The sequence below is a fragment of the Zalophus californianus genome, chromosome 4, assembly GCF_009762305.2.
Source record: "Zalophus californianus isolate mZalCal1 chromosome 4, mZalCal1.pri.v2, whole genome shotgun sequence".
NCBI lineage: Eukaryota > Metazoa > Chordata > Mammalia > Carnivora > Otariidae > Zalophus > Zalophus californianus.
The window spans coordinates 48,091,034-48,103,398 of NC_045598.1; the positions used below are offsets into that span (position 1 = coordinate 48,091,034).

Here is a 12,365-nt window from a genome sequence, read left to right on the forward strand (position 1 = left end):
TTGCTGGAATGGAGACAGATGGCAAGAGTGAAGAGAAAACTGTGGCAAAGGGATGTCCTGGGTGTCTTAGTCCACCAACGCTGCTGTAGCAAAACACCATAGACTGAGTGATTTACAACAATGGAAATTTGTTTCTCACAGTTCTGGAGGCTGGAAAGTCCAAGATCAAAGTGCCAACAAAGTGAGTTTAGTTCTGAGGCCTCTTTTCTTGGCTGTTGCAGCTGCCTCTTACCGTGTGCTCACATGACCTCTTTTTTGTACATGTGCAGAGTGCGCACAAGAGAGTGCTCACTAGTGTCTCTTCCTCTAAGGGCACAAATCCTATTGGCTCAGAGCCCCACCCTTTTTCTAAAGATTTATTTATTGATTTTAGAGAGAGAGAGTGCAAGTGGGGGAGAGGGGAAGAGAGAGAGAGAGAGACTGACTCTCATGAAGACTCCCCACTGAGTGCAGAGCCCAACACAGGGCTTGATCTCACGTGAGATCATGACCTAAGCTGAAATCAAGAGTCAGACACTCATCTGACTAAGCCACCCAGGCACCCCAGGGCCCTACCCTTTTGACTTCATTTAACCTTAAATACCTCCTTACACACCCTATCTCCAAATATAGTCACGTTGGGGATTAGGGCTTCAACGTATTAATTTTGGGGACTCAATTCAGCCCATAGCACCAGGGTATTAGTGCATGGTCATTAGAGCTAAAGCAGAGCCATCAAGTCCTGAGTCCCCACGCTGCTGTTCTGGAGGCACCCCATGAGCTTGCTGCCTTGATGGAGAACCATCAGGACTGAGTGCCAAGAGAAGGTTTTTTTTGTCTTGTAATTGAGGGGTTATAGGCAAGATGGGTCTAAAACACTGAACTGGGAACTAGAGTGGTTCTAGTTCTGGCGCTAATGGTGTGAACTTAGACTGAGTCTCATCATGTTTCCATATAGTCTTACCTGTGAAGGCATAATTAATGGTAGCAATGAAAACTAATAGCTTACTGCTTCTTGGACATGATACTATTGCATCTTAACCATTATCTTTGTAAATTTTTAAAACCGTGTAGTAGAGTTATTTTTATTTGTCCACTTCTATAGCTGAAGAACCTGAAGGTCAGGAAAGGGAAAAAATGTTTAAATGATGGTTGCACAGTTTGCAAATGGTAGAGGCAGAATATAGACCCATGTTTGGATGATTCCAAATCCTGCTCTAACCCTTTTGCTATATTGACTTTCAATTAATAATATTCATTGTGTGCCTATGAATGGTAGGCGACGTAAATACTAACCCTGCTTCCTTTTCTATATTTCAAGCACATTTTTCTGTGCTTTCCCAGACCTTGTTGCATGTAATTCTCACAATCCATGACAAAAGTAGTGTTACCTTGTTTGCAGATGAAAATTTGGTGAGTAATCTCATCTAACCCCATGCAGAAGTAATAAATGCTAAGTCAGGATTGAAACCTTCCCAATGGGAGTCCCTAGAAGGAGCTAATATCTTTTTGGAACACAAATTTCAACTTCAATTACTTGTGCCCCCCACCCCCTAAATTTGGTTGTTCCTTCTGAGTGTTCTCATGGTATATTGACCATATCTTAGTATAGTATACATTGATTACCTGTATGTGTCTTGATTCTATGCTCCTGTGAGCTCCTTGACATCAGGATTTTCACTAATTTACCTTTGTGTCCTCAGTCCTGGCATAGGGGATGGTACACTTTAGTAGCTCAAATACTATGTGATTAGTAAGTGAGTAAATTGACTTGAGATGGCTGGTGCTAGTCAGATGGCACTTTTTGCTTTTAAAAGCTATAATGATATTTACTGATTTTAGTAGTATTTTCGGTGACTTGGGTCCAACCTCAACTCTGATTTTTTTATTTTAACATTTGGTGCTCCCCCCACCCTGACACAAAACCCATGTTTAATTATTATGTTAGGTTTGCTAATAGAGCAATACCTACAGGAAATATTTGTTAAAAATCCATAATGTTAATCTAGCAGAAAATTTCCAGAGTAACTTTATTAGATTTAACCTCTTAAGTTAATGGATTTTTAATGGATGTCCTAAGGAGACATATCATTAACCAGAATATTGCCATACATGAATTAAAACTTACCCATTCATCAAAATTGTGATATTTCCTTTGATTTTCATTTCTGGTGACTTGAACTTGTAGTTTCCGTCTGATCTAAAAGTGGAAGATAGTAAAGAGTTGTTAACTCTCAGTTGTGACTTTCAGAGATTGCTCTGGAAGATACCTCCAGAGATTCTTCAGTAATTTTTGTAACTTTGAGCAATGAATCTCGGAAGCTTCCCCGTGAAGTGTTAAACATTTCCAGTGGACTCATTGCCCGTCAAGATGTGGGCAATAAAGTGCAAAACCTTTTAACAGATTTGAGCAGAGCTTCATGGATTTGAGCATTAATACAATTACCATAATTCGCTCCATGTGGAGCTTTTAGCCAAGTCTTTACCAGCCTTCCTGGGCTCATGCAGTAAATAAATGCTTTCCCTGAAAACTGAACACCTCAGCAACTGATGGTCTTACTGAGGGATATTTATGAAATAAATTATTGATGGAGTGTAAGTTAAGGATCAAATGCAATATTTATATGGTGCATTTGAAGGACAGGGGAAGAAATTTACAATGTTTTGAGTAACTTACATGCAAATTTTCAAAGCTAAAATGTTACCACCTAATGCCTTCTTTCAAGGAGCTATTTGGATGGTTTGATTGGGGAACATTATACAAAGTAAGGATGAAGAATAGTTTTGTGACTCAAAAGAATACAGTAGACATTTCTTCACAATTGAAGCTATACTAACGAAACTGTTTAATGTTCAGAGTTGATGGGAAACACTTAAACTCGGTGTCTTGCAGGGATTCATCTACCCATAGTCCAATAAAATAATCTGTGCCAGTAAACATTGACCTTCAGTTCCATGTGCATCATCGGCAGGTCACCCATCTAATCCTACATATCTATCAAAAGCAAACAGGAAGGAAGAGAGCAGTGGGGAGAAAGGACCCTTAGGAAGACAAGCAACATCCCACCTGCTCTCATCCATTGTCCAGGCTGTCTTTCAGCATGTCCCAGTTGCCATTTTACTTCCTGAGAAGAATGCTTCCCTGTGTTACTGGGGCAGGCCACTTCATGGAAACTCGTGTGCACATCACAGCTGAATTATAGACTGCTTATTTGCATTACAGTAAGGGCTTTGTTATGTGCAAGGGTGCAGTGTGCTAGCCTCCAGATCATGCATTATGTGGCTTGAGGAGAACCAGGCAAAAAAGAGACTTACAAGCTCAGGTAGAAGGAGTTACTAACTTAAGTGAGAGGCAAAGTTGAAGATATGCACATGTGAAGGAAGACCGTTCCCTAAAGGGAGGAAGGCTACATTTTTGAACTTCTTTTCTCTCCCTCTGGAAGACTGTGTTTTAGGCACAGGGCACTGGCTACTATCTGGCACATAATAGATACTGACAAAATACTTGGTGAATGAGTGAATATATGTTCGAATGGAGGAGTTGATAAACAATTCCTTTTTTGGCCTCAATTGTCCAAAATACTGACGCACTCTCCATAAATTGTTTTGAATTATGTGACATTACTAGGTGACAGACGGTGATTTCATTTCATAATTTCAGTGTTCACAGTTCTTTTTTCATGAATATATTTGCCACTTAAGAAAAGCCTCTGTGGAAGACACACCACAGCCCTGAGTGATAGTTGCAGTCCAACCTCATTCTTGTAGCATTTCTCTGTGAGACTTCTGCATGACAAGGAATATTTCAAACTCCTTCACAGAAAACAAACAAAAAACAAGCAAACTTATTTTAAGATTAGGACTACCACTTTTCCATAGGGTCAGGTAACCCTGAAGTTAACTAAAGCTGCATTTGAGATATTTTTGTCATGTAGGCTTCACACTGGAGGTAAAGAATCATGACTCATCACAAGTATGTATTGAGGACATTGATGGCCCAATATTCACCACTGGTCTGCTCTAAAGTCTAAACAATAGAGCACAGTTCCCAGAGCCAGCTGAAGCAAAGTGCAGTACTGAATTAAAGAGCACGGGAGGGATATCCTACCTCTTTTCTGAACGTGGCTAGACCATGGGACCTGCATGACACTCACCTAATCTATTCATTGGTAGGCCAAGGAGCTCACACAAAGAACGAGACCTGGCTGGGCTTGCTTCGGCATTTGATCTGCTTAATTCACAAATTGAAAGAGCCCACTGGTCTGGGTCTAGGTGGTTCAAGAAGAGAGACCCATGCCAAGCCTGCACTGATTCCATATAAAGGCAGTGGCACTCCTTCCTTGTGAACATGGCCCCAGGGAGGTTGGTTTTCTCCAAGTCTCATGGATTAGCTATCTTCAGCTAATCAGCTAATCTAAACCAGTGATCTTCTTTGCATGGATGGAATATATAAGAGTATACAAACATGAGATGAGAGTATTCATATGAATGCTACTGCATCCTGAGGGAGAGAAGAGGAAATCCCCTTGTGGAAACATGACAAAGGGGTTTCTACCAGTGATAGGCATCATGGCTGATGTTGGGAGCCTGAATCCAGGGATATCATATCATCCATGCTTGTGGGTATTATAAGAATCCTTTTATGGCCATTAATACTCAGTGATCTGAATTGTCCTAATAGAACCAGATATGTTTGCAAGGATTTATCCATTCATTCCTTAGAATTTGAGACTTTTCATTTAGAATTTTGCTGAACTGCTGCTCCAGCTTGGTATCATGAGATGTTCATGCTTTTTTTAGTAATATGTTTTGGGAGATCTGGGGAAATCTTTGGCCACAGGTAATCCCAGCATTTTCTAGGATCTGTGGATCCTTTCACACCACTGTCTCCCATGTCCTGGGGGAGGCCATCCCTCTGGGTGCCCTGGACTAGGCTTTGTCTTTGCTCTTCACCCTGAGTCTTTGGTCTTACCCCACTTTTTTTATTACCCTTCTCATTCCTGTCCAGGTAATAGAATAAGGTCTTTTCAGTGTCTGAGGCAAATTCATATCCTCTGAATATTGTACTGTCTTATTTTATCTTTTTTAAAATAAAACTTCTGCTTAATGGAGAATGACCTAGAAGTCTTCATGTTAGTGGTCCATCCAGTCATGCATCCATCCAAACAACCACACTACTGAATGCTTCCTCTGTGCCAGGTGCTGGACTAAGTACAGGAGATATAAAACTACTCATCATGGTCTATGCCCTTGGGCATCTCATGTCTAGAGGACAGAGGCAAATAAATCAATAATCTCAGTATTTTTCTTGCTTTTCAATAAGTCTAGATATGTTCCAAATACTGTGGGCAAGCAGAGCAGAAAGTCAACTGGCAGTGGTATCAAGGAAGTCTTCTTATGAGATGGCATTTGAGATGTCTAAAAAATATTAGTGGTGGGGCACCTGGGTGGCTCAGTCGTTAAGCGTCTGCCTTCAGCTCAGGGCATGATCCCAGGGTCCTGGGATCAAGCCCCGCATCGGGCTCCCTGCTCGGCGGGAAGCCTGCTTCTCCCTCTCCCACTCCCCCTGCTTGTGTTCCCTCTCTCGCTGTGTCTCTCTCTGTCAAATAAATAAATAAAATCTTAACAAAAAAAAAGTTTAAAAAAAAATATGAGTGGTAGTTTACCAGGCAAAAGTGGTAAATGATTTTTAAGGCAGAAGAAACATCTCAGGCAAAGGCATGGAGGCACAGAAGACTATAGGTGTGCATGAATTTCTGGATGTGGCTTGAGCATAGTGGACCTATGGTGGGAAAGGAGAGGGGACTGGATTTAATTTCTTTTTTTAAGTATTTATTTATTTATTTGAGGGGTGGTGCAGAGGGAGAGAGAATCCCAAGCAGACTCTGTGTGGAGTGCGGAGTCCCATGTGGGGCTCTGTCTCACGACCCTGAGATCATTACCTGAGCTGAACTCAAGAGTCAAACACTTAACCAACTGGGGCGCCTTTGGGCACCTGGGGCACCACCCAGGTGCCCCAGAGGGACTGGGTTTAATTTCTAATGGGGCTTCTATCCTTCCTTAATGAGTCACCAGTAGGAGACTCAAAAAGATTTTCTCCATGCCTCTCAAGAGATGATTCTAATGATTACTCCTGCCCATGCTGTAAATAAAATTGTGGGCAGTTTTAGAAGTTTTGTAGCTCCTATGAAGATGTGTGTGTGTGTGTGTGTGTGTGTGTGTGTGTGTGTGTGTGTGTGTACATGCACGCCCACCAGGTCTGTTTCTTTCCTCTAATCACATACAGTACCCATTACCTACCTCCCTACCATAAAGTTTTGTTGTGGAGCTGAAAGGAGATATCTGATAGCACAGGAGAGTGGTTTACAAAGCCTGGAGACCTGTTAGTTGTTATCATTTTGAAATGTATCTTGGCACCACAAAGACAAGGATCTTTATTCTCTCAACATTTCTGTTCCCTCCCTCTTGGGCCTGAAAAAAGTACTTGTGCTCTCCCCACCCACCACCGCCACTCTTAGATTCCCAGAAGTACTGTTTCAGTTGCTAACCCTTCCAGGAATAGCCCTGTAGAGCCAGGAGGGCAAGGGAGCAGTGATGACCACATCATGCTGTAAGGTAATGGCTTTCAGAAGGCTTGCTGTGTATAGGTTTCATGGAACTGCTCTTCCTTTCAGTATGGCATCTGGAAGATAATTGGAAGCCCCCCCAAAAGTGAAATCAGCCGCCAACTTCTCTTACTGCTGGGCAGAGAATAGCAGAGCTGAAAGGGATCATAGAGATTTTGCTCTCCTGTCTTCATTTTATAGATGAAAGCCCAAGATTCAGGATGGTAGGGTGAATTTCCTTGGTCTTGGAGCACTCTAGTGATAGAGCTGAGACCAGAAACCAGGTCTCCTGACCCCCAGTCTGGTGGCTGTTCCAGTACTCTGTGCCACCTTTCCTTGTCTTACCTTTTTAAAAAAATTTTGGTCATTTAACCAATCTTGTTACCATCATTTGAAAGGGACTAAGCACCAGAAGAATGTCTCTGAGGGACGGGCTTACATATGTGAATTCACCCAGTTGAGTGTCTACATTTCAGCCTTGCAACTGCAGGAATTGGACTTTGCCCAAGCAACCAGGGATCATTGGATCTAGGAATATATCAGTCAAGCTCCTAAGCTACTAATGCAGTTAAACTAAAATCATTAAATACTACATTAGTTGTTGCCTATTTTAATGGCTGAGAATTGGTCATCCGTGTCAGGCCTGTGTTCGGATGGCTCTGTCATCTGCAAGCCATATATGCTCTGCCATATGTATTGTTGGGTGAGGTACTTGATTTTCCTGAGCCTTAATTGGTATATTATGAGGATTAAAGTAAGTAATGTAGGTAAAGATCCTAGCACATAGTAAGTCTTCAAAAAATGTCCCTTCTTACTATCTTAATAACTGTTCATTCTTCTGAACTCAAATTCCTCCCTAGGTGATAGGTCATGTCTGCCAAAGTCAGTACCCCATGAATAATGCCATATAATTACTGCCAACTTCTTCTGACTTTGGGGAATGCTTTTTTTTTTTTCCTTCTGAGCTCTACCCTTGGGTTCACACAGCTTTTGTTCCAAGCAGCATATAATAAAATAATCAGACTTCTGCTTCGAAATCATAATCACATTCCAGTCTTACCTCCTTGAGAGCTTACATTGACCAGAATTATAGGTTTTCTTAAATTCTTCAGCACCATAACTGGCAATCTTTAGCTTTTTCTCATGAACAAAAGGGCACACATCCATAGGCAAATAAAAAATACAGGATACATAGGTGATAATTAGCTAAGAAACTCAGTGACTAATATTCCTACAGTGCTTTGTGACTTTAAAAGAGTATTTCTTTTCATGCACTCTCACACTGATTTCCCGTCCGATTTGAAAAATGGCTTTTATTCCAGATTTACATTTGGGGAAACCAGAAGTTAGAAGTTTTTGAGTTAGAAAGACCTATAATTGAATCCCAGAATCACCACTTATTGACTCTATGACCTTGTGGAAATCACTAAGCCTCTCTGAGACTTGATTTCATCTATAAAACAGGTGTAGGAATACCTACCTTGCATGGTCTTCATGATGGAGTGGTGATGTATGTAAAGTGTCTGACTTCTGGTAAGACCCCGGTAAATAGTAACTACTAAATTAACTGACATGAAGGATTTAATACTATGTAAAATATCATAGTGATAAAGAGAGCTAATATTGGGCTCCCCTAATGTCAAATTCCATGAGCAACCAAAAAAGACTTTTGGTAAGTGTATCCACAGGAAGAAAAACCAAGAAGGTTGGGTTAATGGCTTGCAAAGATTGGATCATATTAACGATTTGGTTAAAAAAAAAAAAGAAGAAGAAACACTCTTATTTTCCTTCTTTGTTCTCACTCATTAACTTAATGCTAGGGATCATGCTACCTGTAGGAGAATAGTGATGAACCAAAGCCGACAGGGTTCCTGCCTTCCTCTAGTTTTCAGTGTAGTAGAGAGTGCATTAGTCCATCAGTCACAAAATTAAGTGCTGAGATAAATGGTACAAAGAATGGGTCAAGGGGGCCTAAAGAATGCGTATTAATGGGATATGGCCTTGTCAGGGAAACTAGGAAATGTTTGAGGAATGGATGTTTAGAGGAGGTTGATATGCAGTAACTCTGAAAAGAGGGCTGAGAACAGTGTTTCAGGTAGAGGGAACAGCATTTGCAGTAATTGTGGCAGGAGGAAGCATGGTGAAGGAAGACCACTGTGACTAGAGCTGAGAAACTTGGAACAGGTTGCAAGATGATGCTGAAATCATTATCTCAGAGGACTGGCTTCATTCAGACTGAGTGTGGTTGAGAGAAAATGGAAAATTTAAGGAAGTATTTTGACAGTCTCAGTCAGTGTTGTATATTCATGCTCAGCTGGGTATTCACAACTAAGAAAATAAGTTGCAGATGTGATCTTGGAGCCCCTGAGAGCAAGATTGAATTGCTGCTCAGATAAGTTACTGCTCCCAGCTTTCCAAAATTTTGACCCCTAAAAATGACCTGTGCACTTCATGTTAATCACACAAGTTATCTTGGTTGTGATTGTTATGCATATAATTGTAAAAGAGGATGTCATTAGGAAGTCACACAGGTTCACTATGAATGAATTCTGCTAACCTAACCTCAGATGTTGTCTGTTCTTGAAATTGCTTTCTCAGGAACACTCTCCTTCTTTAGATTGTTGGGCATAGTTGAAGCTCCAGTAGCACGCAGTGCTTACATCTTGTCCGTCTGCTCTTATATCCTCAACTAGACTGTTTGTGCTGTCTCCTCTGCTCAGCATCACCACTAAATAAAGGCTGGCTGGCTGGCTGGGGGAGATTGAGATCCAACACAGAATTCTTGATTTGCCCACACAACCCAGCTACCTAATATGTTCCTCTTGTTGTCTCTTCTATCTCCCATAAAAGGTACAGTAGCTCTCCTACTTGGTCAGGACCCAGACCCAGAAGTTATTCTTGATGCTTCTCTTTCTCTTTCACCTAGCATTCAATTTGCCAGCAAGTCCTATCTTCTTGGCTCCAAGATGAACCCTGAATTAGGCCATTCCTACCCCTTTTCACTATTACCATCCTAGTTCAAAGTACTTTCATCTCTTGCAGGGTTCATGTACCAGCCTCTTAATTGGTTTCCTTGATTATGTTCTTCCCTCTGATAATCCATTCGCTACCATAGTTGGATTATTATTTTAATAATGTAAATCAGATGATGCTACTCTCATGGCCACATTCTTCCAGTGGCTTTCTATTACAATTAAAAAAAAAATCTAAATCCCTTGACATGCTCTTCAAAGTCCTATGTGATAGCTCTCTCCTTCTACCCTCTTTCATTTCTTGCCACGTCCCCACGTATTTACTGTCCAACCACAGTGATGTTCTGTTTCTCAAACATTTCTGTTATGTGTAGCCTTTGCATTAACTTGGCTCTCTGTCTGCCATGGCTTTTCTAAAAATATTGACATGGTTATCTCTTTCCCTTTGTTCATTGCTCAGTTTAAATGTCATTGGAGAAGAGCCTCCTCCGCCCCTGAGCTACCACTCCCTTCCCTGCTCCAGCAGTATTGTTGCTCTCTTGTATTTTCTTCTTAGTACTTGTCACTATCTTACTACCTTATTCTTCTATGTATTTATGTGTTTATCGACAGAATAGCTGTTCATTAAGTATTTTTGAATAAATAAATGAGTTAGAGTTTTAGAACTGATAAAATGGCATAGAAGAAATGTATCTTGTGTGCTATACATTTTTTAGGAATTTCTAGCAGTTTTCTCCTAGTTAAAATAGAAGACCTTGGAATGAGTGATGCATTCAGAATGGATTCCCAGAGGGCTAAGAAACTACCTCAAAGACTGTGGATAAAGAACTTCATCTCAACTCCTTGTGAGCCCCTGGTGGCATGGCACGTGGCATTCATTGCATTTTAACTTCCCCTTGATAATATTTTCAATCAGCAACTTGGATGAACACATAGAGGACTTGCTGAATAAATATGTAAATGATACAAAGCAGGGAACCATAATTAATACAATTAAATAACATAATTCAGAAATTTTTTAAAGATTTTATTTATTTATTTGAGAGAGAGAGCAAACATGAGTGGGGGTGGAGGGAGAAGCAGGCTTCCTGCTGAGCAGGGGAGCCTGACATGGGGCTCTATCCCAGGACCCTGAGATCATGACCTGAGCCAAAGGCAGGCACTTAACCAACTGAGCCACCCAGGTGCCCCTCAAATTTTTTTTTAAAGAACAACAGATTAGCTTTGCACAGTGGCAGTATCGTAGCCAATGAGGTTTATCCGAGGCGCGATTATTGCTAAAAGAACAACAGATTAGAAGGGTAAGTTAAAATTAATGTGAATTTTTATCAGGGTATGTCTTTTCATTAAAAAATGCATGGAAGGAATGGGTAAAAGATTTGAATATATATTATAAATAAAAGGGAAAATAAAAGGACAATATATCTTTTCTAAAGAAGATATACAGATGGCCAACAGGTACCTGAAAAGATGCTCAGCATCACTAATCCTCAGGGAAGTGCAAATCAAAACCGCTATGAAAAATAAAAAATCACTATGAGATATCACCTTACATCTGTTAGATTGGCTCTTATCAAAAAGACAGGAAATAGTAAGTGCTGGTGAGGATGTGGAGAAAGAGGAGCCCTCATGCACTATTGCTGGGAGTGCAAACTGGCACAGCCACTGTGGAAAACAGTAGGGAGGTTTCTCAAAAAGCTAGAAGTAGAATTACCAAATGATCCAGCAGTTCTACATCTGGGTGTTTATCTAAAGAAAACAAAAACAGTAATTCAAAAAGATACACGCCCCCCCCCCCCCCCCATTTCACTGCAGCATCATTTACAATAACCACGACTTGGAAGCAACCTTAATGTCCATCAGTGGAGGAATGGATAAAGAAGATGTGGTGTGTGTATGTGTGTGGACACAGTGGAATATTATTCAGCCACAAAAGGAATGAAATCTTGCTGTGTGTGACAACATGGGTGGATCTTGAGGCCATTATGCACGGTGAAATAAGTCACTTATATGTGGAATCTTCAAAACAAAACAAAACAAAATAAACAACAAAGCAGCTCATAGATACAGAGAACAGATGGTGGTTGCCAGAGGCAGGGGTGGTAGGTGGGTGAAATGGGTGAAAGAGGTCAAAAGGTACAAACTTCCAGTTATAACAAGTCCATTCTGGGGATGTATGTACAGTATGGTGATTCTAGTTAGTAATGCTGTATTGCATATGTAAAAGTTGCTATGAGAGTAAACCTTAAAAGTCCTCATCACACACAAAAAATATGTAGTAAGGTGATAGATTTTAACTAGACTTAATGTGATCATTTCACAATATATACAAATACCAAATCATTATGTTGTACACTTGAAACTAATATAATGTTATATGTCAGTTATACCTCAATTAAAAAAAAATGAAAAACAAAAGTAGCTTCTCAGTGGTGTATATGTAATCTCAGTAGTAGCCTAAATTTCTTAGAGAATGCTTGATTGCCAAGGAGCAGTGAACCAAGTACGTATTTGTTGAGTACTTATTATGTACCAGTCACTTCCATACGCTTTATAACTATTAACTTATTAATCTGCTTAGCCAGTCTAGGTAGATACTCTTATACTTTACTGATATACTTTACTGATTAGGAAACTGAGGCGCAGAGAGGTTAAGTAAGTTGCTCAGATCACACAGTAAGTAATGGAGCTGGAGATAGTTCTTCTCTAGAGCCTGCATCTCTGACCACAAGGCTGCAGAGCCCCTTGAGGCTGGGCTGCGTTAATATAGCTGCAGTGTTCAGGTCAGGATTAGCAAGAGCCTCAGTTC

At 40.6% G+C, this 12,365-nt stretch overlaps 1 protein-coding gene and 1 non-coding gene across 17 annotated transcripts in view; both read left to right on the top strand.

Moving 5' to 3' along the window:
- Positions 1-12,365, top strand: part of FGGY (FGGY carbohydrate kinase domain containing) — a 410,509-nt gene that overhangs the window by 155,589 nt on the left and 242,555 nt on the right. The window lies entirely within an intron of this gene.
- On the top strand, positions 10,777-10,910 carry LOC113917085. Its single transcript, XR_003518119.1, has one exon. It is a non-coding gene; the product is annotated as a U4 spliceosomal RNA (small nuclear RNA).